Consider the following 27,834-nt stretch of genomic DNA (forward strand, 5'->3'; position numbering starts at 1 on the left):
TATGTTCTCTACATAGGCCATGGGATTCCCTAACGATGACCAGGTATCCCTGATTCACTGATGCTAACCTGGGGACCTGATTTGAGGAACAGGATATTGCTTGTAACCCAGAATCGTGAATCTGCTAAACTCATTCATAAAGATTTCTCTTATGACCATTGCCCCTCGCCTGGGCTTCTACAGGTTGACCTCCCTTTGAGGAGATGGTCATTGAATCTGGGTTTCTAGGAAAACCATGTTTTCCTTGGTGACTACATGTGCCATCCATTCCACCTGGACCAGAGCCAGTGAGTAAGATACACTTGGGCCCTAATGTTTTCAGAAGAGCACCAAGTCCCATGGGGCTGGGCTTAAGATGGGAGAGGGCCTTCTGCATACCCTGTCCCCCTCTTGAAGAACAAAGATGCTTATTAATTAGCATATGAAAGAAAGGCTCTGATAAAGCCTACAGTAAATGGTATTTAAGTCTTCTGAATGCAGTGCTTCCCAAACATATTTTTCCATGGGACCGTTTTTTTGTCCACCCACCCACTATCATCCAGGGGCACATCACCCTAACCGTAAAGTCCAGAACTTATGACTGGCATTTGGGGCCCACCCTACAGATTTCACTGGTCAACCTCTCTCCTCTCCTGCCACCAGTCCTCTCCACATCTTGCATGTTCTCCTCCAAGGCATAGCCCACAGCTGTCTCCACCTGCTGGAGCCACCTATGCTCTTAAACACCCAAAGACCCCTTTTCCCACCTCATACCCACTGTTGGCTACTGCTTCCAACCTTGAGTATCCTTGAGTACCCCTGGATGCCTGTCCTCTCTCCCTCCTCCTTTCCAGGTCATTCCTTGCTGCGTCCTGAGTTGCCCTTGTGAGGTTATGGGCATGGGATACCACACCTGACAACAAACCAAGGGGGCAGGACTGGGTCTAGAAGAGTTCTCAGAACCTGAGCCCCCTCACTCAACTTCCTACCCCACAGGGACTCTGCCTCAGGCAGCAGAAGAGCAGAGGGCAGGATCGGAGGTGAGATGGGGGTGGGGTGACAACCCAGTACCAGCTTCTCCCCTGGGCAGGGACCAGATGCTGTCCCCATGCCTGAATTTGACACTTGGTGAATGAACGATCAACGATGGTTCTTAGAGGGAAACCCCTACCCCCATTTCGGACACATTTCCCACGTTGGAACTGGCCAACTTCCCCAAACTCAAGACACATCCTGGCTGGAGCTGGCTATGGGCCGGGCACCTCCGGGGTTAGCGGGTCAGGGCGGGGTGTCCTGGAGAGCCGCGGATGGGCCTCACACCCAGCCTGGGCCAGGACACCCAGTCCTTGGCGGAGGCCCAAACCAGCTCTGTTTACAGAATCTGTCAGCTCTGTTTCCCCCTCCCCCTCCCACCACTTCCCCTAGAGTCCAGGGGGCTGGGAGATGGCAGGCGGGGCCTGAGGGAGCCTAGGAGGCAGCCAAGTCCCAGGCCGGCCTCTCAGTACTCCTCCCCTTCTTGGCTCCTAGGGTCTATCCGCCCCGTTCTCCAGTCTTCTGGTTTCCCCTTTAAAGCATTGAGTGGGAATGCGCATTTTAAAAGAGAAATCTGTAGAAGACAATGCTTACTCCCAAGGCAAGTTTAGCTACTGGTGGAAAGAAAGGAACAGTGCCTGTAGGCACAGGGAGACTTTTCTAGGCAAGGGGCTTCCTGGATACCTCCAGACAGCCTGGAAGGAGGTTCCCTCCTTCCTCAGGACCCCAAACCTATGGGACCCTGGGAGTTTTTCCAGAACTGCCGGAGGGACTTGGTGCAAATTAGCTGTAGCCGGGCGGGTAGGCCGGGGGCTTTCGAGGGGCAGACACGTCTTGAGATAAGGCCAACGGCCGGCCGGGCCGCAGTGACTCAGCTGCGGCGGCTGCAAAGAAGCTCTGCGGGCCCTGAGGAACGGGACACAGGAGGCGGGGCCCAACCCGGGACGCCCCGCCCAGCCCCAGGGCTCCGGGAAGTTCCGGCCCACCACCCCCAGCTTCCCAGAGGCGCCCGGATTTCCCACGGGTTTCCCCATCTGCTGCAAATAGTAACAAAGGCTGGCACTTTCAGAGCGCTCACTAAGTGTTAGGCACTTTGCTGGCATCGTGTCTTGTTACCTCCATCAGGGCTCTGAAGCAGGCGCCACTATTACCTCCATTAAGAGACATGGAATCTGAGGTTAAGAGATGCCCAGCGACTTGCTCAAGGTCACACAGCTACTGAATGGTAAGGGCTACAGTTTCCAAACCCCCAGACACCTCTTGCCCCTTCCCAGCTCCCATGTCTCCTATGTCTTGCCCCTCCAGGTGCTAGCAGGTCCCCTGGGGGGTGCCTCCCTAGGCAAAACCAGAAACCTGGACATCCCCTGGCCTGGGGCTAACTCAGTTGAAATATTTATCATTTTGAGGCAATTGCAGTGGTCTTGATTACGTGTCTGCTGAACTCCCAGCCTGGTTTCAGGTGGCGGCAAAGTTTCCCAGCCCTAAGTTTCCCTTTGACCTCCACTTTGAGGGGAAACTCCTAGGAACAGGGCTATCCCCGGGGAACACTGCCGTGACAGCACCCAGCTCTGTCCTCTGGAGAGACACAGTCTCCAGAAAGCCCCTGCCTTGCTCACAGATTAGCTCCCCAAACCTGGGACCTTGCCAAGTGAGAAGCTGCTGGCTGACCCCTGCCTGTGTGGGGTCAGGGCCAGGACTGTGCCACAGAAAGCCAAGTCTGAGCCCCAGAAGGGGTGGAGGAACAAAGAGCACCCTGGGGCTGCCCTGGAAGGTAGTGAGCTCCCCGTTATCTAGGGTGGGGGAGCACCTGTGGAAGAAATGATTCAAAAAGAGGGTGGGATGAGATGACCTTTAAAACCCCGAATTTCTCTATTCTATGAGTCAGGCAGTGTCCAAGTGAATGGCTTGTTCTGACAGCTGCTTAAATGGAAACTTTCCCAGACTCTCCCACTTCCTTCCCCTTTGACCTCTTTCTGCTGCGCTCCATGATCTTCCTTCTGGAGACTCGGAGAATATTGGAAAGAAGATGACGCCCATGCATCCCTGCCTCAGTTTGCCACTCTGTCCCAGTGGCCATTGTGTGGGCTCTGGGAGGCTCTGATTCATGGGAGAAAGGAAGGAGGAAAGGAAGGAAGGAAGGATGGAAAGAAGGATGTATTTTAAAATGAATGACTGCCTCTGGTTGAGCTGGTTTGACCTGGGCCCTAGTCCCAGCTCCAACCTCTTCTCCCAGATATGTGACCTTGAACAGTGTCACTTTACCTCCCAGGTCCTCTGCAAAATGAGTGTATTTTAACATCAACTAACCTTCCTGTGAGGGTAGTTGGTAGCAACAATGAGTGACCACCGTGGGTAAAGTCTTCCCAAGCACAATTGTGTGATGGCGCTCAGCGGGCAGCCCAGCTCTACAGGCAAACGTCATTCTTCGTGATTCTGTTTGAGAAGGTAAGTCCGCAAGGACAGGCAAGTTTTGGTGGGAGAGAAGGGAGAGAGAAGGGGGCCTGAGCAAGGGCTGCAGGGGATGGGTATCCTCTAGTGGGAAGAGCTGTCCTAAAGATGCTACTGTGTATCACCTCTGTGTGCCATGCTTGGTGCTAGGGGCTTCACACACATTGTCACATTTAGTTCTATCTATACGGTAGGTACTAGTATTATCTCATTTTACAGATAGCAGTATCAAGGCTTAGAGAGGTTAAGACACTTGCCAGTAGAGAAGCCAGAATTCACAGCCAGGCTGGCTGACTTTGGAGCCCTGTCCTACCCAAGTCCTGACTTGGGTCTCTTGCCCCTTCCCCACAGTTGTCTTGGAGGCTGGTACCCAGTGGCCTGTCTGATTGTGCCTAGTCCTCCAAGATCCCTCCCCTTGCCTGGCACCCTCCTCTGCCAGCTGTCCTGTCCAGTCAGAGTAGCTTTGGCCAATGATGCCAGAGACAGTCTGGCATCATGGCTGTGTTGGACCTTGTACAGAGAGACAAGCGTTGATAGGGGCTAGGATCAAAGCCCCAAATTACAGGAGATAAATAAGATGTGAGGCATGGGTCCTGGCTGGTGCTGAATCTTGCATAGCAAAGGAAGAAAGGAAGACTGGGAGGCAGGCAGCCACCTCCGCCTACCCTGCACCCAGAACTAAGAAGTGACCTTGGGCACCTGAAACCAGCTCTGGTTCCATAAGGGTTGAGGAAGGTTTTAGACAGTTATTTAGGAAAGCTGTAAGACTTGAGGCTGCCCTAACTATAAGATGATATTGGAGGACCCCAAGATCTTCCCCAAACACTCCTGCACACATATACACACACTCTCCTGTCAGAGTCAAGTCTGGCCTGGGGCATCCCCTGGTCAAAGTGCTGCACTGCAGTCCTCCTGGCCATCCTGGAAAATCTCTGTCCAGTGGCAAAGAGCCCCCAAAGGGGGCCCCCTTCCCCTTTAGTAGAAGAGTCCCCTCCTTGCCCTCTCACCTCCACTCCCAGTCAACTCTTCATCTTTTCTTGGAAACAAATCGCTCCCAACTTCAAAGCATCATAATTCCCCCCAAAGAGCAACCTCAAGAATGTCAAGAGGAAATTATTGAATTATCCTGGTTGACAGAAAAATCTAATTTATAGCAAAGCATTTCTCCTGAAATTTTAATAGATTTTTTTTCTTCCAATGGATTTTAATGCTCATTTGTTTCCCGGGCTTGGAAATTTAGTTTGAAGCACTGACATAGCTTTTCAGTTCTTGATTTATTGCCAGCTCCCTGCTTTTGAGCCTGATAGTAAACCCAACATCCTATTTTCTCTTAAATGTGAGAGGACTGCTCTCTCTGTTCAGCCTGCTGGACCAGACATCTTATGGCACTGCCACTTCATTAAGGGTGTGAGGGGGTCTGGAGACCTGGCTGAACCTTCCCTGCCCTCCTTGACTGGCTCTCAGGGGCAAGTCCCCACCTTGAGGATTTTGCTAGCATGGAACCTCAATGCCATGTGTATGAGGATACCACTGGTGTCTGGGGACCAGTCGGGGCAATGGAATGGCTAACCTTCCTCTCTGCCCACTCCCTGCCTCCTAGCCTATCAAGGTGCCTGGCGCAAAATAAGGACTCAGCCAACAGGTGTCAATTGAAATAGAGGGTGGCATGGCTGAGTGTCAGAGTCCTGCTTGGGCCAATGACAGCTTAGGCTCCCATTAGCAAAGGAATGTTGTGTTGACATCTTTGCCCAGGCTGCAGTCCATTAGATTGGAATCATCTGGGCATAGCACAGGGTGCTGGCAAGGGTGCTGCCTAGAGGTCTCAATTTATGGGGGCATGGTCAGCACTGGGGAAAGGGGCTAGAAGGCCCAACGGCATCAGAAAAATGCATCCTCCCCAAAAGATGAGAAACTCACTGTGCCCCCAACCACCTTTCAAGAGTATTTGACTACATGGGGCTTCCCTGGTGGCGCAGTGGTTGAGAGTCCGCCTGCCGATGCAGGGGACCCGGGTTCGTGCCCCGGTCTGGGAAGATCCCACATGCCCAGAGCGGCTGGGCCCGTGAGCCATGCCCGCCGGGTCTGCGTGTCCGGAGCCTGTGCTCCGCAACGGGAGAGGCCACAACAGTGAGAGGCCCGCATACCGCAAAAAAAAAAAAAAAAAAAAAAAAGAGTATCTGACTACAGCAATGCTTAACCAGAACTCGCTAATAAGGAGAGCGGGCTTTTGGAATGAATGACTGGCAGAGAAGGGAGATATTTAGGAACAAAGCCAACTTCTTTTGAGCCCTTGGAATGATAATATCGATTTTACAGATGCAGAAACTGAGGCTCTCAGAGAGGGGCAGAAGCTCACGAAGCTCTGGCAAGTAGCCAAAGTGACACTGAAGCCCAGATGTTTGACTCCCTGAGGGTTCATCTAACAGCGTGGGAGGCTGTACCAGGGTTAGTAGCCTGACACTACAGGACCTAGCAAAGATCAGGATCCTTTGGGAGGGCAGGGGTTCCTCAGGCCCCTATGGAGGCTGCCCCCCATCCAGTTTTAGAGCAAGCTGACAGGCCCATGAGGACTCCATCCTAGGTCATGGTTGTTCTCTGGAGGTTACTTCTAGCAGTCCTCCTATCTCTGACCCCATCTTTCCAAATATCCAGAGACCCTAGAGACTTCAGCCTCTTTCCTCCCAGAGATTGCTGTGGTGGCAAGTGGGAGAATCACCTGGCCAGAGAAGGGTGGTGAACAAGGGGCAAGAAGAAGAGGGTCTGCACCTTTCTACTCACTCCTCTCGGTAATGTGCCCTTCTCCATCTCTCCCTGACTGCCTGACCTTCTGTCCTCAGGGAATTTGGGTTTCCTTTCCCAGGGCATTGCCAGGAACAGAGAGACAAATGGCATGGCCCCTGAAAAGCTCTGAGGGGTTCCCTAGGCATGGAGGGCACACCCTGGCCAGGGTCTGGACATGGAAGTAGGGGGAGCACTAATGCCCCCAGGAGAGCCACAGGACACAGTCTCATGGGCAGAAGGGGCCTGGCATGTGGGTTACGTTGTTTACCACACAGAGTAGGATGGCAAGCAGGGATGGGCACTTCTGTCCCATGCCCAGAACCTGAGGCAGAAGGGTGGTGGGAAGGGAGGGGGCAGTCCTGACTTCGCTAGCTCACCTACTGGCTCACCCTTGAGAGACCAGGGCTCTTGGCAGTGGCTGAGAATGGAGATGAAGGTGACAGTAGGATTTAGGGCAGCCCTTGGAGCCGTCAGAGGTGGCTGCTGGGAGAGCACACTGGCTGAGTCTCCCCTGATGGCCCACCCCTCTAGCCATCAGCCCCTCTCTTGGCACCTCTCACGGGTCCTGGGCCGGCCTCACTGCAGAACACTTCTGCACACGGCCAGGCCCAGCCCCTGCCTGAAGTGGACCCTGGACACTTAGTGAGGCCCCTCCTACCCTGTCCAGCCCTCTGGAGCAAATCTAGGAGCCCAGCCAGGAGTGCGTGGTTTGAGGGAGCTCACAGGATTGTGGGGAGGAAGATTGGGGGCAGGCGTTTCTGTGTGGCTTCAGGGCAGTACCAGGCCTGAGGCTGAGCATCCTGGAGACCCTGCTCCCATGGGGAGGCGTCCTCACCACTCAAGCTGCAAAAGCACAGAACAGGAGGCATCATGGGGAAAGAACACCCTGCCAAAGGGCTCCTCCCCTAGAGGCCTGCCTCTCAAGGCTACACCACACAAGCTTCTGCTCAGGAGAGGGGGAGCTACCACCCGGGTGAATCTACTCTGTTCCTCCAGATTTAATGGCTCCCAAAATGTCATCTCTGCTGGGACAACTCCCTGGCTCTCTCCCAGCCAGGTGGAGCCCCGGTCACCTCTTCCCTCCCCAGTGCTCATCCCTTTACCCTTTGGCAGGCCTTAACACCAGACATGGCTGTGAGCCAGGCCCAGGAGAGCTAAGCGGTGGGTGGGTGGACAGGAGAAGGAAACCTGAGTAGGCTGGTCATCTGATCCCAGCCCCTGGGAATGGGAAGCTCATGAGAGGCCAATACTGGGACCCTTCCCTGAGGGTGTCAGGGAGCAGGCTTCCAGGATGGGGGCCGCTGCAGCACTGATAGACACTTTCCAGAAGGGCACGATAGGGATCGGGGATAAGGAAGCCACTGATGGGACCCCAAACACATGGCAAGTCAGTCTTGGGTAGGTCTGGGGGCTTTGAGGGTCCCAACTGGTCAGCTGGGGGGCAGATCCAAGGGGGGTTCTGCCTATGGCTCCCTGGTCGCAGTTGTAGTTTGGTAAGATGAGGTGTAGGGCAGCCCAGCTCTGGAAGGAGCTGTGCCCGGTCAGGGCCTTGGCCCCAACCTTGAAAGCCCCCTGTGCCACAGCCCCTGCTGACCAGCTATTCCGATCAGACTGGGGCAGGGCCCTTTTCCGGCGGTTCTGAAGCTTTGAACTCTGATGAGTAATTTCTTGGAGTTTGTCTGGCATCAAGATCAGAGGTTTTGCCCTCCACCTTCTATTTCTGAAGGAATCATGAAGAAGAGCCCTTCTTGAGGGCCCTGGGGGATGCTTCTGATCTGAGAGAGGGCTCCAGAGGCAGGATGAGGGGCATGTACCGACCTGAAGTGCTTGGGGCAGGAGGCTCCTGTACCGGGTACTCCAGCCCACGCACCTTGGCATGGGCTCCCTGGGTCTGAGTCTGACAGGCACCACAGGTTGATATGCTTAATAGCGGTCATGCAAAAGGCACACCTGCCACCCAAGCCCTTGGCCGCTAGCCCATGCCTCAGTCCCACCACCTCTCAGCACCGAGAAGACTCACCAAGGGCAACCTGGAATGGCTGGAGCTCCAGTTGCAGCTGGAAGGTCAGGGTTAGACTCGAAGAACTTTCTGAATATAAGAGCTGTGATGTGTAACCAGCAAAGGTGAACTGACCACTCATTTCTCAGCAACCAGGTGCCAGACTTGTCCCTTCAACCTGTCCCACCACTGGTTAGAGCTCAGTAAATGGTATTACCATCCACCTATCCACCCAAGACCCCTGGGCAGCAAGCCCCTCAGCCCCATGTCCAATCTAGCCACAGGCCTTGGCATCTCTTCCTCCCAACACCTCAAGAATCTGTCCATAGCCCTCCACCTCCACTACCACCACCCAGGCCAAGCCACCACCACCTCTCCTCTGGATGCCTGCAGCAGCCTCTCACTGTCTGCCTGCTCCTACCCATGCCCCCTGCTGTCCATTCTTCACCCAACAGCCAGGGTGAGCATCTCAAAATGTAAGTCAAATGGATCTCTTTCCTACTGCAAACCCTCCAGGGCGCTATGATCCCCTTGGGTAAATGTCCTGCCCAATCTGACTCCAGCCCCATCTCCTGCTACCTTGACCACAGAACTCAGCTACAGTGGCCTCATTCTGTGTGCCCCTAGCTTGACTATGACCGTCCCATCTCTCTGGCCTCTTAACTGTCACTTACTCCTCTTTTAAGACTAGGAAGACTTTTCAATCTGCCAACCCCCTCCAAGGCTCTGAGAATCCCTGCTGAACCTGAATCTATCCCCCCAACACCTGTCACCTCTTGCTGTCATATTTCTTTATTCTTGAGTCTACCTACTTGAGAATGACAGTCACAATCTAGACAACACACATAGAACAAGACATGTGATATGACCACAAGTTAGAGAGGCAGAAATAAAGGGAGGTTGGTGGTAGAGGTGGGGAACAGACAGCCCCCTTCCTTTGCCCCCATCCCGCCCACTATCTCCTAGGGTCATGAGTAAGCTCTCAGGAGAGGACACTTACAGATTCAGGTGCCTACTCCCATTCAACTTTTTCTTTTTTTATTGTGGTAAAATATACATAACATAAAATTTACCACTTTAACTATTTTTAAGTGTATAGTTTAGTGGCATTAAGTAAATCCACATTGTTGTACAGCAATCATCACCATCCATCTCCAGGACTTTTTCATCATCCCCAAATGAAACTCTGTATCCATTAAACAACAATTCCCCATACCTTTCTCCCCCTAGCCCACAACCACCATTCTACTTTCTGTCTCTATGAGCTCTACTCTACATACCTCATACAAGTGGAATCGTACAGTTTTTGTCTTTTTGTGTCTGGTTTATTTCACCTAGCATAATGTCTTCAAAGTTCATGTATAGTGTAGTATATATGAGAATTTCCTTCCTTTTTAAGGCTGAATAATATTCCATTTTATGTATACACCTCATTTTGTTTGTCCATTCATCCACTGATGTACATTTGAGTTATTACCACTATTTGCCTATTGTGAATTATGCTGCTATGAACACAAGTGTACAAACATCTGTTCAAGTCCTTACTTTCAGTTCTTTTAGGTACATACCCAGAACTAAAATCACTGGATCATATGGTAATTCTTTTTAATTTTTTGAAGAACTGCCATATCATTTCCCACAGCAGCTGCATCATTTTACATTCTCACTGGCAATGCACAAGTGTTCCAATTTCTCCACATCCTTACCAACACATGTTATTTTCTGTTCAGTTTAGTTTTTTGTTTTTTAATAGTAGTCATCCAAATGGGTGTCAATTAGTATCTCATAGTGATTTTAATTTTGAATTTCCTAATAATTAGTGATGTTGAACACCTTTTCATGTGTTTATGGGCCATCTGCCTATCTTCTTTGGAGAAGTGTCTGTTCAAGTCCTTTGTCCAATGTTAAATTTGGTTGTTTGTTTTTTGCTGTTGAGTTGTGGGAGTTCTTTATATATTCTGGATTTTAACCCCTTATATGATTTGCAAATATTTCTCCCATTCCATGGGTTTCCTTTTCACTCTATTGGTATTGTCCTTCGATGCACAAAAGTTTTTAACTTTGATGAAGCCCAATTTATCTATTTTTCCTTTTGTCGCCTGTGCTTTTGGTGTCATTTGCAAGAAATCATTGCCAAATCCAAAGACATGACATGGAGATTTTCCCTTATGTTCTCTTTTAAGAGTTTTATAGTTTAGCTCTTATGTTTAGGTCTTTGATCCATTTTTGAGTTAATATTTGTATATGGTGTAAAGTAAAGATCCAACTTCATTCTTTTGCGTGTAGATATCCAGTTTTCCCAATACTGTTTGTTGAAAAGACTGTTCTTTCCTCGCTAAATTGTCTTGGCACCTTTGTCAAAAACCATTTGACTATATATGTGAGGATTTATTTCTTGTATTTCTTGTATTATATTTCTATTATATTTCATTTGTCTATATGTCTGTATGTCCATCTCTATGCCAGTGCCACACTCTTTTGATTACTATAGCTTTGAAGTAAGTTTTGAAATCAGGTGATATGAGACCTCCAAGTTTGTTCTTTTTCAAGATCGTTTTGGCTATTCAGGGTCCCTTGAGATTCCATATGAACTTTAAGATGGATTTTTCTATATCTGAAAAAAACATTGTTGGGATTTTGATAGTGATTGTATTGACTCTTGTGAGTTTGTTTAAGGAGGACCTGGGCCAGCTAGGGTGTCCCAAGGTGACCAGGAACCAGCAGTGCAGTAAGGATGAATGGTGGTCTGAGCAGAAGGAGAAGGCACAGAGCTAGCACATTGAAGAGTGGGGGCAAGGGGCTACCCTTCTTTAAAATACTGAAAGCTTTGGCTCTTCCCAGGTCTCCATCAGAGACAGGTCTCCATGGCAGGAGTTTACCCATTTGTATAATGGGCATTGCATTCCTAAGCCACTGAAAAGGCTCCTCCAGAATCAGATGCCTCCTCCTTTTCCTCGTTTAGGTTTTTCAGCTCTTGAAGAACCTTATTGATTTATTAGGACCTGGTACTCCCCATCCTGGCTAGGGATATTAGCGCAAATTTTGATGTGGCTGAGATTCTGTCTCACTCCAACCCCTGACCAGGTCATCCTTCCAGTCCAGCCAGCTACCCCTTCCAGGAGGAGCAAGTTCCCTCAAGACTGTGGGGAATAGGAATGTGTAGTTATGGGCCCTCAGGGAGAGGATGGCTGGGCAGAATCTCTTCGTGAAGATTATAAAGATGGTGTCCTCATCCTGGTGCATCTTATAAGCAGATCTGGACCTCAGCAGGTGAGGTCCACCTGCAGCAGTGAAAGCAATGGTGGACACAGGCAGCCTTCTTGTGCAGCCTAGACTCTTGGGAGATGATTCACTGGGCCCTAAGCCATACCTCTTGCTTTGCCTCAGAAAAACTCCTACACTCAGTCCATCACTGAAGACAGACAGAAGGATAAATGAGTAGACTCTGAGCCCCTGATGGGGCACCATTCCCAGTTCTGAGCTGTGACACTCATCCACCCTGCCTGCCGGGCCATGGGAACACAGGAGAGCCTTAACCACCCTAACTCTAGGAGGCATGGCTGGGGCTTCTGGCCACTCATCCTTCTCTGAAAGGGGCTGTCTAACTCCAACTCTGACAGAGGGCCCTGGGGTTTCTGGCACAGCCTGAATTTCTCTCTCAATATTCATATATATGTGACTAGGGGCCAGAAAATAAGGTCCTTGAGCCAAATAGGAACCTTTATCCCAGTTGTTTTTAAAGCATCCCAAACTTTATCAGACTAACTGGAGTCATTTTAGATACAGAAGTAAAGCAGCCAGCAGGGAACATTCTTCCTATTTCAGAGATGAAACGGTAGAGGCCTAGAAGGTTACGTCAATCCTGGGAAGGGTCTCATCCAATTGAGCTTTTGTTTTACCAAGTGAAATCTATCCATCTGTTCATTCATGCATTCATTCAGTACTTACTACTGGACAGGTCCCTTGCCAGGGCCTGGGGATACAACAGTGAGTAGGACAGAACCTCTCTCTCATGGAAGTCTGCTGGGGGAGGCAGATGGTAGCAAACAAACAAATAAACAAAAACCCCTAATGAAGGGAAAGAAGTAATGGAACATGGGTCTATGGGAATATTTAACTAAAGAATCTGACCTGGATCAGGAAGTCAGTGAGATGCCGCAGAGCAACTAAGCCCATGTGCTACAACTACTGAGCCTGCGCTCTAGAGCCCACGAACCACAACTACTGAGCCCTTGTGCCACAACTACTGAGCCTGCGCTCTAGAGCCCACGAACCACAACTACTGAGCCCTTGTGCCACAACTACTGAAGCCCACGTGCCTAGAGCCCGTGCTCCGAAACAAGAGAAGTCACCACGATGAGAAGCCCACGCACCGCAACGAAGAGTGGCCCCCGCCTACTGCAACTAGAGAAAGCCCACGCAGCAACGAAGAGCCAACACAGCCAAAAATAAATAAAACAAAAACATAAATTTATTAAAAAAAAAAAAAAGGTGTTCCCCGAGAAAGCAGAGATCTGAAGGACGAGTCAGACAGACAAAGGGGAAGGGGAAGAGTATTCCAGGCAGAGGGAACAGCATGTGCAAAGGCCTGGGGGCTGGAGGGACAGGCCCAAAGAGGAAAGGTCACCTGGGGAGCTGGAGACCATAACCAAGGGTTTGGGATTCCTACCTGTATTCTTCCACCATACCCCACAGCCCAATGCCCCCATGTTTCATGGCCTCAGATAACACCCTCAGCCCCTATTGGGCTGCTCACTGCACCCGCAGGTGCCCAGGAGAGCTCAAAGAAGGACCACAGAGTATAGAATATCAGAATTGTGCGAAGAACATATAAGGTGTATCCAACTTTGTTGAAGCCCCTTCAGGCCCTGTGGCTGGTGGAGGCCTCTGGCTTGAGTTAAGACTAGAGGCCAAAGATTGAGTGCTGAGTAGAAAAGTTTTACTGCCAAACAAACACTGTTCCAGCAGAGAGTCTAGGTTGGGGAAGGGGGAGAAATGGGGTTGGTCATGAACTATCTCTGTTCTGTATTCAAAAAACAAAGTTTCTGAGCGTTGCTGATTGACTAGGGATATTTGGCTTGTAGGTCAGGGGAGCACTGGGTTGGCTGAGAGTGGTCGGCTGTGGACCTGGGGTGTCTGCTTCAGGATTATGGTGTCTAGCAGCCTCTCTGTGTACATGATATGCCTGAATCAAGATTTGGGTGCCCAATCAGGTCTGCACTGATGTCAGCAGGCTAGATGGCCAGATTGGGGCTTATCACTGGCCACTGGCCTTCAATTCTTTACGTATGAAAGTATGTGGGGACCTCCAGATCCCTACACCCTGAGTCCAGTCCAGTTAATAATTGTTTGCTGAATGTGACTGTCGATCTGTGATCTATATCCTCAACACCTAAGCCAGGGTCACCTTCCTCTTCCTCACCCCCTTATGCTGTGTTGAATTCTATTTCCTCTCATCTTCCACTGTGCCTGCCCTAGTCTAGGTACCATTATTGCTCACCCAAAGGCATTCGTTTCCTCCAAACTTATCACCTCCAGCTCATGGTCTATGAGTCATCTGTCTGAAATGTCACTTATCTTCTTAAAACCTTTCCTTGACTCCCTTTGGCCACTGGGACAAAGCCCTGAGGTTTGCACACCCAAGCAGTCGACCTCTCCAAGCCCACCCCCTCCATGTCCCCCTCACACACTAGGCTCAGCCACAGTGAATTTCCAGTTTCTCCAAAGTCATGCTCCCTCTCACCGTTAGGCCTTTGCCAGTGGTGTTTCTTCTGTGTGGAATGCTGTTCTCACCTTCACCTGGCCACACCCTGCTTATTTTTTAAGTGTCAGTGTGTATGCCAATACCTGGGAGCCTTCCCTGACATCTCTAAATTGGGGTTAGGTGTTCCCACCTTGGTGTACCACAGTCCCTTCTCTTCCTTAAATATTTTATTTGAATTGGAGTATGGGGGAGAGATGTGGTACCTTGGGTTATTTAGGGAAGACATCTATCCCCTGTTGCTCAAACTGCCTAGAAACGTGGGCTGGAACCTCTGGAGAAGGAGATGCCAGCACAGCCCCGCTTCTTCCTCTAGTTCCTACTCTAAGGAGGGTGAGTAGTCCCTTGGGCAGATTATTCTCCTGAGCCATGCTGTAAGGAGACTCACTGCTTCGCCAGCAGGGCACACGGCGAGTAGAGGGCTCCAGGCTGACCAGCCAGAACATTGGACCTACAGGGGCCAGGCAAGGGCCCAGGCTGGAGAAAGGCAGGCCAGCGTTCAAACTCTGCATCTCTCCATCTGACCGAGTGACCGTGCCGTTAAAGCTGCGTGACTTCCCGCTCAGCTCAGCCGGGGCTTATAGTGGGGGTTGTGCTAGGCCAAGAGGATTCTCAAGCAGCCTGGCTGCCTTTTGAACTTGAGTTTCTGGCTCTTGGGTGAACAGAATGAATATCTTCCTGTGAACTAGAAATGCCTCCCTGGGGCTCTGTTCTTTGAAAGGAATCAAGGGGTCCCACAGACTGACCTCGAGGCCAGTGATTTTTTCCAAAGTCAACACAAGTCACAAACTCTGCTCCCCACCACCACCACCCTGCCACCACCATGTCAAGTGGTGATGGAAAGTTCTCAAGGGTCCCCTCTCCTGTTGTGTAAAACGGGCACCCATGTGCATGCCTGACTGTTGACTGGGGTGAGTTCTAGGGAAAGGAGAGCTGGGATGACACAGTCATTTTACTGTGTATGCTTCTATAATGTGGGAATGTTTTTACAAGCATGTATCACTCCTATAATTAACGATACAAATCTAGTAAAAAGTTCTATCTTGTAGGCCATAGGGTCGGAGGGCAGAGGGTGACAAGGAAGACTTGATAGGTGAGACGGCACTGGAGCTGGGCCTGGTCAGGAGGGCATCAGTGGCAAGGGGACCTTTGGGCCCCGTAAAGGCAAGATCCAGGGCTCAAAGATGAGAGAGCTATAGGGGAAGAGGGCAAAAAGGATGGGCACACACTGGGCTGGAGGAGGAGTTTATGGAAGACTGGTGAGAGGTGAGTTAGTACTGTAGTGGGTAGGGCCTTGGATGCCAGACCAAGGAGTTTATATTAAGGGGTTTTTGAACCAGAGAGATGTGACCTGAGCTAGGCCCTGGGGCTGGAGCTGGCATAGGTGAGAGAAACGCCAGGCCTGCCATGAGGCTGTTTGCATATCCCAGTGAGAAGAGCAACAGTCAGGGGAAAGGGGTTCCTGGATGAATGAACTGGGCTGGCCAGGACATCAGCACTGATGACCCACCCTCCACCTGCACCACAAATCCTCCCAAAGCCTCGCTGGGCACTGGCGGCTCTGCCTGAGGTTCCTGGTCCACCTGTAGCCAGAGACAGGGTGACATCCCAGTGTAACTCTGGTTCAGTCTCACTTGCCCACCTTGACCCAGAAAGGAGGTGGACCTCTTGGGGCCTCCAGTTCCTTTTGCCTTCACAGAAGAACTCCAGAGCAGCTGTTTGATTTTGGGTCACCTGGTGATTCACTTGCATATCACGTTTTCCTGGGTCCTAGAGGAAAAGCAAGCCTGTACACCACCAAAAAAGTTACTAGGATGTGTCAGCATGAGCCAGATGACGATTCTCACACTGTAGGGCCAACTGCAAGATGCAGGACGGTGCTTTGGCAATGCTGGGGGTTCCCAAGGGTTCCAGAGAGGGCCAGATACCTCAACGGACTGGGTCTGACAGCAGGGAGGGTAGGTTAGAGTGCCCCACCCGGTGCACCTCCCAGCCTTGCCTCCTGCCCCACAGAGGCTGCTGGGGACAGTCATGCCTAAGGGACCATCCAAGGTCACTTGAGGACCTACATAGAGATGGACTGGGCCTTGGGCAGGTTCTTCAAGATCAAAGAACCCTTCTCCTCTTCATAATTATGGTTCCCCCGCCCTGTTATGACCAGCTACCAAGGACTCAAAGTTGAAAGAAAACCCAACAAGCAGGGAGGGAGCATCTTCTCCCCTCTCTGACTCCTCTGAGTTGTTTAATGGAAAGAGATCAAGGCTACTGCACCTTGAAAGGGCCCAGAAATTTCAGAGTCTAATGAACACATCAGGCAAGGAAAATCTCTTCCTCTACCGCTGGTGGTCTCACAGCTAAGAGCTCTGGGGCTTGCTGTTCCCTTTGCCTAGATTCCCTTCCTCACCTGGCCCCATCGCGGCTGAGGAAGTCCTGTTCTTTCTTGCAGGTACCACCTCTTCTGTGAAGTGAAGCTTCCCTTTACCACTCTACCAGCACATTCCCCTCCTCCATTGTTTCTGTGTCTTGTATTTAACCTATCACTGCATATTGCACCCTCTACTGTTTTGCTTTACTTATGGTCTGGTGTGATGTCATATGAGCCTTCCTCTGCTCCGTGTACCCAGGGGGTAGCCAAGTGTCTGCCTCATTGAGCAGGTGCTCACTAAGCATTGCTGCAACAGAGCCAACAAAGCACAGTCCTGGATTTCCCAAGCCAATTCCAGGCCACTTTGGGATGCTCTACCCTTCCTAACTAGCCCCTACCAGCCCACCCTTAGCTTCCAACACCCCCCTACCCCCACCTGAGGTTGGAGCCCGATGTCAGCCACACCTGGAGGTGTCTTTCTTGAAAGGGTCCTCAAACTAGCAGTCTGTAGAGGTCCCCCAAATTCTCGGTGACCTTGGCACTCAGGCCAAGGCAGAGTGGGGAAGGCTGGAGCTGTGGTGATCCCTTACTGCTCTGGAGGTTGACCCTGGTGCACAGCAATGTGGTGATGATTGACAACCCACGTACAATAAGGGGCATGGGCTGTGACCCGAGTGAGTGAGCATCCTGCCTACCCAGGGTGTCCTGACACCCCATCTGGAGATGGCCCGGTGTGGACTCAGGACCCAGGACGTTACCCAGATTGGGCTACGGGCAGGGCACACGAGGCTAGCCAGGCAGGTAGGAGACTGTAGTCACCCTCCATGAAGCGAGCACCTCTGAATCCTCAGTCCACCTCTTCCACCCTCAAGATAAGGATCCAAGGTCTAGGCAGGCCTTGGCAATGAAGAGAAAGCCAGCTCCTGCCACAGGGGCCTTGGCAGTACCAGCTGCCCCCTTGGATGCCCCAGCTGTAGGCCTCTTGCTCCAGACTTTGCATTCCTCTAGGCTGACAGTGCCCTCTGTCACCAGCCACTCAGCCAAGTCAGAGCCTTGCCCTCCTTCTGCCAGGGCAGCTTTTCTGTGGGCTTCTCAAGCCTTAGAATCCTCTGGCTGGCTGATGGCTCATCTCCTGCTTAGCTAGGCTCCAATGTCGGGCTCACTCCCAGCTTGAGTCAGCACCCAGCTGGCTGCTCAAGCCTTGGCTCTGGTCTCTAAGAGGTCTGGGCGAATCTGCAGCTCGGCTCTAAACACTTTTGCATTTGGTCTCCTTGGTTCATTGATCAGGAATCATGCGATCTTTTAAAAACACAGCTGGTAGAGTTGCCCATCTGGGCTTCTGCATTGGGGTCATAAGTTGGGCTACCTAGAATTATTTAAACCTGCATGTCTGGGTGCAGAATGAGGCTGCTCTCACAGTGTCTCCTGCGATGGTCTTCTCATTTTCTGGATCATCTTAATTCTTGGGACCACTCTTGGCTGGGTTTCTAGGACTCAGTCTGTTTTTAATGTTCATTTGTCTCCTGAGTTCTTCTAAGGACTATTTTCTCTTGACACTGAGATTCACTAATTACAGGATAAAGCACTTATCTGCACTCCTCCCCTGTCCCTGCAACACACACACACACACACACACACACACACACACACACACACACACACACACACACGTTTCCCAGACAAGATGGGCCAGAAGTCCTTAGCCAGGTCAGTAACCCAAGATAGTGATGTCCTCTGTGCTCCCCTCCCCACACCATCCTTTGAAATATACACAGGGACATTGCTGATGTGTCAGAGACTGCCAAGTGTCCCCCAATATCTGGTCTAGCTGAGTACATGGCACCCAAAATAAATACTAAATTTCCCAGCCTCCTTTCCAGCTATGTGACTGTTTTGGTCAATAAGCTATAAGTAGGATAGTGTATGCAACTTCTTGAAAGGCATGCCTTCTTCCTTTCTTCTTTTTTCATGCCAGCCAGAAAGTACCTTCTGTGATGTGACAGCTGGAGTTAGAGCAGCCATATTAGAATATTGGGATGAAGCCACTCTCTGAAGATGGCAGATATGGTAGCCCAACTTCCAAGATGGCCTCCAGTAATTCTCAACTACTGGAAGGTCCTTGTTTCATTCTCTCCCGTATTCAACAGGACTGACCCGTGTAACCGACAGGATATTGCAGAAATGATAGTGTGATTTCTGAGACTACTTCATAAAGGACACTGCAGCTTCTGCACTTGCTCTAGGCTAGTGGAAGCCAGCTGCCATGTTGTAAGCACACTCAAGCAACCCTACGGAGGATTATAGGTGGTGAGGAACTGAGGCTTCCTGCCATCAGCCAGAACCAATGTTGCAGTGCCATTCAAGCCATCAAGTGACCACAGCTCCATTCTGACATCCTGACTGCAACCTCATGAGAGAGCTTAAGCCAGAATCACCTAGAAAATTACTCCTAAATTCCTGACGCACAGAAAGTGTGAGGTAAGAAAAGCTTATTGTTGTTATAAGCCACTGAGTTTTGAGGTAATTTGCTACACAACAATAGAGGGAAAAAAACAAAATAGAAGGAGCCTTGACCCTCTGAAATTGTGGAGGGCCATAGCAGCCCTTACATTTACATCAGACTTTTTTTTTTTTTTTTACATCAGACTCTTTTTTAAGAGACATAAACTTCTCTTATTTTCACAACTATTATTTTGAGTTTTCTGTCATTCCTATTCCTAGTCTTATTTTGGAACTACTCATTCAGAAACTCTTAAGAATTGCTAGCTGGAAGTGCCTTTGGAGGCCATCCCCGTCATTCCTGCTGCCAGGGGTGTGTTGAGGCCTAAATCTCCCCAAGATGATGGGTAGTTAATGTCTAAAAATGTCTGTAAAAGGGATTTTATAATGAGGACCACTGGCCAAGGATCAGGAGACCTTGGTTCCACTCCCTTCTGAGTGCTATCATTTATTTAACACTTTGGTGACCTTACCTGGCACAGAGGGACACTGTCTTTAATATGGGATGTCCATGAGGCTCAAACAGACGTGTAAACAAGCAATTTGGAGAGTGCCAAGCTTCTCTACCAACTGAAGAAAGCACTCTTGCTGTGGGTCTGGCTGTTTCTGTTGCTGGATGGAGTTAGCCTGCCTCAGCATTTACAGGTGTTCCTTTTCATGGACCAGCTTTCAGGTGTGCATCTCTGTGGCCTAATGAACAAATCCTCACCAATGATGAGACACCCTGCTCAGATCCATTCAGCCATGGCAGCTGACGGGGCTTAGTGATGGCAGTCCTGATGGTTAGTCTAGTTTTTAACTAAAGCACTTCTTCCCATTGCCCTGGTTGCAAGACAGTGGCCAGACCTCTGACACTCTCTCTCCACCCCATGTCCTGCTTTGTCACAGACCACAATTTCCAAGTGGACTAACCATCCAACATGATTCCTGACCCCCAGCATCACAGTTCCTGGACCTGCTTAATGTTCCTTACCTTTTCCCATTGGCTCTTGCCACACTGCAGGATAGCCCCTCTCTGAAATGTTAGCCTCCTGAATTCTACCAGAGGCCTTGACCTCCTGCTTTCTAGATATTTCCAGTCTGCTCTCCACTCCTGCTCTTGCACTTCAACAAAGACTTTCTGTCCCAAGAGGCTTCAATTGATTCTCCAGTCTGGCCACATCAGAATCATCTGAAGAACCAACAACTTTCTTAAACCCTGTATTAGTCAGGGTAGTGCTAGATGCTGTAACAAACAAATCCCCAAATGTATATTGGCTCAGACAATATAGCTGATTTCTTGTTCACAAACAACTCACGTGGGTGTTCCTGATCAGTGGTGTGTGTCCTCCAAGGGATGATTTAGGGACCGGGATCCTTCCACCTTGTGGCTCTGCCATCTCCAACATGTGGTTTCCAAGGGGGCCTTAAACTAGAAGAGGAAAAGAAGGGTGGAGAAGGCACATCTGCTTCTTAACTATTTGGGGCTGGAAAATACATGTCATCCCTGATCAACATTCCATTGGCAAGAACGTGTCACTTGACTCCTCTCAGATGTAACAGATGTGAGAGGAGGGGTATATGCTGGGAAATGTAGCCTCTGCTGGGACGCCCCTTCCTAGCCTCAACTCTGTTCTATGGCAGGGCAAGGGATACACTTTTTTTTTTTGGTGAACAGTTAGCTGTCTCTGCTACACACTCAAAAGGAAATGAACCTTCTGCCACAATTGTCTTGTAAGACTGCAGCCCAAGTACTACAGGCCGACCAACCTTCCTGCCTTCTATGTCCTGGAGAAGACCCTGAGGAGGACAGGTCAGTGCTAATGCAGATTTATGACCTCCAAAGCCACCAGGGCCCCTGTATTGTTAGGCCTAGGTCAGATTCTCTGGTATTTCCCCTAACGGGTGTTCCAAGCATCCTCTCCTTGCCCTTAGCCCCTTCCCCACCCTCATTCTCAGCAGGTGAGAATTTTAGGGCCGAAGGGCATGATGCCCCTCCACTTCTTCCCCTGCCCTCTCCTCCCCAACCACACTCATGTAAATTTGTCTGTGCCCACATTCCCTCCAGCTTCACAGCCTGAACTGCTCCCTAGATTTCAGACCTGTGTGTCCATCTGCCTCAGAATGCTTCCACCTGCATGTGCATAGGTCCTTCATACTCACCATGTCTCAAACTGAACTCACCATTGTCCAGCCCATCCCCCTCCCCCAAACCTGCTTCTCCTCCTGGGGTTTCTTTCTCCTGTGATGGCAACACCCTAACCACATGGTTGTCCTTGCTTAAAAACTGACGGTCATCATTGTCTCGTTTCTCAGGTTAAATCCTGGCCCAAACATTTCTTGAATCAGTTCCCTCCACTTGTTTTACTAAGTTCAGGTCATCACTTCCTGCTCAGATGCCTGTAGCCACCTCCTAACAGGTCTTTATGCCTCTAGTCTGTTCCCCTCCAACCACTCTTCACGGGCAGCCAGAGTAACAGTTCTACAGTACAAAACTGGCCACAGCACTCAGTTTCTTGAGTGAAGTATGGACTTTCTCCTGAGGCCCCCGAGTCCCCACATGACTGGCCCCACTGCAGCCAGCCCCTTACTTTCCATGGCACTCCAGCAACACTAGACTTTCCTCTGGCCATGCCCTGAGGATCCTTGATGCCACACTGGGGTCATGGGTGAGTGCTGCTAGAATATCCTTTGTTTTCCTCTCTCTGTTCTTATCACACTCCTTGGTAAAGCTCGTTTTGTATGTCTGCTTCCCAACACTGCAAGGGCAGGAGCTAACTCTTTGTCTCATGATTTCAGTGTCTGGGACAGTGCTCATCATACAGTAGGTGCTCAGTACATGCTCAGTGAATGAATGAAGATGGTGGAAAGGAACCCGTTGAAGGTATGGAAAATCTTGATTTAGATACGCTTGCCTTATGCTGAATGAACATTTCCTTCTCAAGAGAGCCAAAGCGTGTGTGTGTGTGTGTGTGTGTGTGTGTGTGTGTGTGTGTATTTATCTATGAAATCTGATCCTTTGCCTGAGAGCCTCCCATCAATTAATCATGACTGGCCATTCTGCACAAAACCTCTTCTCCCAAAGCACTTTGCACAGAGGGGCTGAGCTCTCCCACCCTGCCAGTGCTGTGGGCTTAGTTCCTACCACATGACTGGCCTGGGCAGTAGACTCACACCCATGCCTCCCACTGGACCTCCATGGGGACCAGGGAAGAAGCCAGAAAGGAGCATGGTGCCCCATTTTTAAGATAAGAAAACCTGTTCATAGGAGATGAGGTGATTGTACAAGGATGCAGATCACTCTACTGTATCATAGAGTGTACTATGTATCATAGACCCACTCTGCCCCCTGCTCTCTGCAGCTGACATAATGCCCCGTGGTGCCAACACAGACCCTGGGCTCTGTGGGAAACTGCCTCAGACACCACCCCAGCTCCTTAGGTCATAATACATCTTGCATGTCAGCTACTCCCTTGGGTAAGGAATTATTGGAACAGACACCACCCAAGCTGACGCCAGCATAAAGAGGACTCTCACAGAATCCAAATGCACAAAGTCATCCCAGGAACTGGAAGCTCATTAGACAAACGTTTTGTCTTTTGTGCTGGACTACAGGCCCTTTCCCCCTGCATTTCTAATTTCTTCCCTTTTTCACAAAACCCTTAACCATCTTTTACAAGGCCCAACATGACTGCCAGTCCTGAGTCACCATGACTCACAACTCCAGGGCCCACAACCAAAGAAGCAGAGCGTCAGGGCCTTGGGAGCACTTGGCTGGCTCAGCCTGGGTGATTGTTGGTTCTCCCAGGCTAGGCTTTCAGCCCTGGCCCATCACCTGGAACATGTACAGCATGTCAACTGGTACAAACAGGGCAGCAGGGGTTGTCGGCAGGGGAATTCCAAGGAGGGATGTAGGTAGGGAGCCAATTACAAGTGTAGGGAAAACTGTGAAAGATGTTGAAATTTAGTGGTTGTCCTGAATAACTTACCCACCTAGGTTCTTTCTGCCTTTTGTGTCTTTGACTAGGTATTTCTCAGCTCTAAAGATGGAAGTGAAGCTGTAACACCTTAATAGTAATGCAAATAATTCCTGTTCACAGTTACACAGATTGTGTCTAGTGGAAGGCAACTGACTATTGCTGTGTGGATTCTGACCAATTTTGCATCCATTTCTGAAATGATTTCAGCATTCCTTATCTGACTATCATGTGTGATAGTTTTGAGTTCTCCTTTGAATTGGTTGTAACGTTTTAGTGGTTCTCTCGTTAATTAATGAGTTAAACTAAATCTTTGACACATATTCATTTTATATCTTGGGACAGACATGAGTATATCCTCTTTTAAAATTGTTAAATACAGACAAATCTTGTGTGATCACATACTCCAGAAATATTATTGATGCAGAGAAAAAAATTTAGGATACACCAGAAACTGTTAGTGTTCACCTGTGGGGCAGAGGGATGGAGGAGGCACTTACTTTTCATTTTATATCTTTTTGTACTATTTTAATTTTTAAACTATGTTAAAAGAATTTCAGTGGAGGTTGGCCAGGCAGAGGTTTAAGGGCCATCTGTTTTCTTTTTTTTCTCTATAAAAAAAATAACATTAACTTTATAATTATTTGTTACGTTGTACATATGGTTGTTTGGACTTTTCTGATTGTATATTATATTAAAAAAAAACCTGATACATGTTAAAATTTAAAGGAAAAAGCAAACCAAATAGGAAAAACTACAGCTTGGCATATTGCTCCAAGCCAGCCCAGGGCAGTCAGTGGTGGTTACGATGTGCTGCCTGTCCTCGGGGAAGAGGATAAGGTTCAGGCTCCACCCACAGGCCAAAGGGTTCCAGGCACCCTCCCTCCACACCCACCTTGTGTCAGGGGCTGTGCAGGTGAGGGACCTTCCTCACTGTTCAGTAGCTGTCGCATCCCCTCCCTTCTGCCTTCCTGGCAGCCCAACTCAGGGAACACTGATGGAAGATCATTCCAGAATGGGAACATTCCTTCCCCCTTCCCTTCCTCTCCTGACAGCTGAGAGGCATCCCTCCCTCCCTGGCTTGCAGCTGAAAGGGAATAATGACTGCCAAACCACTGCTTACACAACAATGCACTTCTGAGCAGGGTACACACAATTTTTGTCAGTTGAATCCTGTCTTCCTCCTGACTTACATGATGGTCTAGATATGCTCTGGCTCCCATGCTCATGGGTGGTTCAACCACTAGTAATGGCTCCCAACACTTCATATTCTCTGTCTTCATTAACCAACCTATGAACTGGCAGATTTTTAAGTTCATTAGGATAGAACCTTCCTTCTAGGGAATTTCCCCAAGCTTGGGTATTTGTCTCTGCTGTTTTCTTAGTGTGTGTGTGGTGAGGGAGGCAACACCCACAGGCAGTGGGACCGTTTCTCAGCCCCAGGAGCCTCCCCTGACCTTTGGCATGAGTGTGTGCAGTCCCTTGCATTTGGCACATCTGCACACAGGTGCCTCATTAATGAACTCTGGCCTAGGAGGACCAAGGAATAAGGCAGGCATGAGCCTCCTCTCACGTGCTGAACACCTGCAGCTAGCCTGACCAGAGCTGACCCTTCCCACACTTACCCACTAAGCACAGAGTCAGTCAGCCCTGAAATCCTGGGGCTGCTGCCCCACGCACTCCAGAACACCCTCCTACGCAGCACACCACTGCCGTGGGGAGGGGGGGTCTTTACGCCTAGTGCCACTACTTTGGATGTTTGAGCGCAGACGCTCAATGTCGTATGACTACATCACTCTCTCCCTTAAGTACTTCAGTGGCTCCCCGTTACCTGCAGGATCAAGTCCGAGCTCCATGGCCTGGCCTTCAAGCCCCTTGCTTCACAATCTGGCCCTAGGTATACCTCTGGCACCATCTCCCTACACCGTGTACCCCACTGTCTAACTACTCATTCAGCCCAGGCACACTGGAGTCCAACTTCCGTGTAAGTCTAAAGGCTGTTTTCCAAGCCCTTGTAGCTGCCCGAAATGCCTCATTTCAGAACTGCGTGATGCAGATGCAGATGTAGGCGTGCCAGGGTCTGTTCTAATGCAGGGCCTTACCCTGGTGCACACACCACCCCTAAGGCTGCACCTGGCTGAACACTGCACAGGTCACTTTCCGGAACGGCTCTCTCCACGGGAGCAGCTGCAGATTCCTCCCACCTCCCCAGAGCTCACTGCCATGGAGCAGAGGCAGTGGTACTAGGACACATCACAGCGTCTTGCTGCCAAAGTGACAGCTACAATTATGTTTTGGCTGACAGCTAGAGAGGAGAGAATGTACAAACAGCCAAGGCCTCGTGGGCCTTCATGATTCAGCAGTTTGTGCTGTATGCCCAGCTGGTAGGTGAGGTGGGCCCAACCTGTCTGCTGTCCAGGCCCCCCCTTGGTAGGCAACCTGCTGGCTACAGACCTCAAGTTAATACCTGGGGCCCTCAGGTGAAGTCCTCCACTGGGCGGTGATAGTTAATGCCCCCAAGGGCCACCCCAGGCCCAGAGGAGTGGAAGAGTAGAGTGGTCAAGCCCAGGCAAGGCCCAACCCAAAAGATAGGCACTTGCTTCCTAGGCAAGGGCAGGGGCAGGCAGCGCAAAGGGCCAAGCTGCCCAGGGGTGGACTCCATCATGCTGGGCAGCCTGATGCGGGCTGTGCTTGTGAGGGACAGACGGTCTCTCTTGAGGCTCAGGGCACCACCTCCATGAGGAGCCTCAGGGCCACAGGCTATGGTGTCAGTGTAGGGGCCAAGACGCTGCACCAAGAACAAGCACGCAGCAGCGGCAGCTCCCACTTACTGAGTCCTTCCATGTGCCAGGCACTGCGCTGACCGCTTCACATACATTTCTTCTTTTCATCTTCCCCACAACCCACTGAGGTAAGTTCTGTTATTGCCGCCACTTTACCAGGGAGGAAACTGGGTCTAAGAGAAGAATGTGATGGTGGCCACGTGGCTGGCAAGTGTGGAGATGGAATTTGAGCCCAGACAGTCTGGCTCCAGAGTTCAGTTATGCCTCCTTATCCTGGTTCGACCCTTTCAATCCAGTCTTGGTTGACAAAGCTAAGAGACCCCCCAGCACATTCCTCACCGAGTGTGAGTTGAGTTGGGGCCTCCAAGTATCCTTTGGCCTGGAAGCCAAGATATTACCAAGGAAAATAAACAACAGCTATTTCAGGTGACAGGTACTGGGCTATGGAATTGGGGGGGAAAATTTAAAAACTACCAGGATTTCCTCATTGTACGTATTTGTATGTTCGGCAGAACAAGCGTCATCAGGAAGCTGCTGTGTGGCCAGTGTTGCCCCTGGAGACAGGGGGCAGGAGCAGGAACAGTCCTTTCTCTCTGACCTGCAGGCCTCCTGAGCCCAGGGCTTGCCTCTTACTCAGCCCTGACCTGGGCTCTGGCTGAGGCCCTGGGAGGGGTGGGCTCAGGGTCTTGGGGTTCTCTGAGGAGCATTGCTGCCCTTCTTAGGTCCCTTGTGAGGCAGAACCTGCCTGTCCTCGCATCCTGTCCAAAGGCATGAAGATTGGAGACGGTAGGCTTCCAAAGTGGGCGTCTGAAAGGCCAGCGGGGCTGGGACGCGGGAGCGTTTGTACTTCAAGTGGCTGCTGCCCATGAATCACCAGTTTCATTCTGTGCTCTCAGCTCCACAGAGGCATCATTTCCACCCAGCCTCACATGGAGCTGGCGGCCAGAGCCTCTTAGTGGGGCTATAAATAGCATATCATCAACTCACCTCTCCTGAGCTCATCACAGGCTCCTAGGTTTACTGTGTGTCTTCCTGCTGCCTGCACGTCACCATCACTCAGATTTCCCAGGTGAGGCCTGGCTGAGAGACCCAGGGCACACTCTGGGGGCTGCAGGGTTTGGGTTCTCAGAGCTGTTCAGGGTGACAGTGAGGGCAAGGGCAGACTTTTGAAGAGCTCGGCATTTAACGTGTCATAATTATAATCTCGGGTCTCTGAGATCCTCTCCAATTAAACGCAGCAGCAAGGGACTGTCATTTCTCCAGGAGTCCTAGAAATAAAAGGCAAAGGACTCATCAAGACACACCCAGAGAAAGCCACCCGGAGTGGATAGCAACAAATGAGAGGTTTCATGCCTTCCCGTGGACTTGTCTCCGAACACTGAATGAAATACTTTATGACTCTCTGGCTTCTGAAGTGAGATACACTGAATGAAATACTTTATGGCTCCTTGGCTTCAGAAGTCAGATCACATTTTTTTAGTATTACTCAGAGCTACCATTATGGAGTGTTCCCTGCGTGCCAGGCTCTGTGCCCAGACTTGGCATACAGCATCTCATCAAGTCATCACAACAACCATATCGAGTTAACTGCTAGCGTCATTGGCTTTCTGTCAGTGAGGAGGCTGAGGCTCCCAGAGTCACAGGGACAGGGCTGCTGGATTCCAGAGCCCAATCTCTGAACCACCACACTTTCTGCCTCCTGCTGAAGACGACTGTCTGTGTGTCCATGTCCGTGTCCACATGTAGCCATGCATGTGTCCATGTGCGTGTGCAACTGGAGGGATCTGAACCGTAGTCTCCTTTTCCCAGCTTCACATACCAAGTGGGAGCCAGATGCTTGCAGTCATCTTCCCCCAAGTCCCAGGCCCCTTTGGCATCCTAAATGTCCCCTGTCGCTATCTTCTCCTGCATCTGATCTGCTTCTAGGTTCTTCTGCAGGAGGGGCCCAGCCTCCATTTGGCTCTCCAGGCCCAACCTGATGGTCTTTCTCATGCCTCCCTCCGCTCAGGTCCTGAAACAGGCAGGGGTCAGGTGAGACTCCCTCTCTCCCCTTTGCCCTCCCCCCACTTCCCACCCTGAAGGCAGCCTGCCTCCAATCTGTGTCCTCCTTTGCCTCCCAGAGCCACAGTCCCGTGTTTGAGGTCTGGAGCCCTTTACTGGCATGTCTCAATAGCCTTCTAGGGCTTCCCTGGTGGCGCAGTGGTTGAGAATCCGCCTGCCAATGCAGAGGA

The 27,834-nt window shown here is 50.4% G+C and overlaps 1 long non-coding RNA gene across 2 annotated transcripts; it reads left to right on the forward strand.

Moving 5' to 3' along the window:
- Positions 1-1,984: 1,984 nt before the first annotated feature.
- On the forward strand, positions 1,985-27,834 carry LOC116751970. Of its 2 annotated transcripts, none has more exons than XR_004349380.1 (5): positions 1,985-2,236; positions 3,281-3,456; positions 18,513-20,656; positions 21,643-27,634; positions 27,724-27,834. It is a non-coding gene; the product is annotated as an uncharacterized LOC116751970 (long non-coding RNA). The 2 variants fall into 2 exon arrangements; XR_004349379.1 differs by lacking the exon at positions 27,724-27,834 and having other exon boundaries at positions 21,643-21,727; positions 22,871-26,597.

The sequence above is a fragment of the Phocoena sinus genome, chromosome 3 (genome assembly GCF_008692025.1).
Source record: "Phocoena sinus isolate mPhoSin1 chromosome 3, mPhoSin1.pri, whole genome shotgun sequence".
In the NCBI taxonomy this organism is placed as follows: Eukaryota; Metazoa; Chordata; class Mammalia; order Artiodactyla; family Phocoenidae; genus Phocoena; species Phocoena sinus.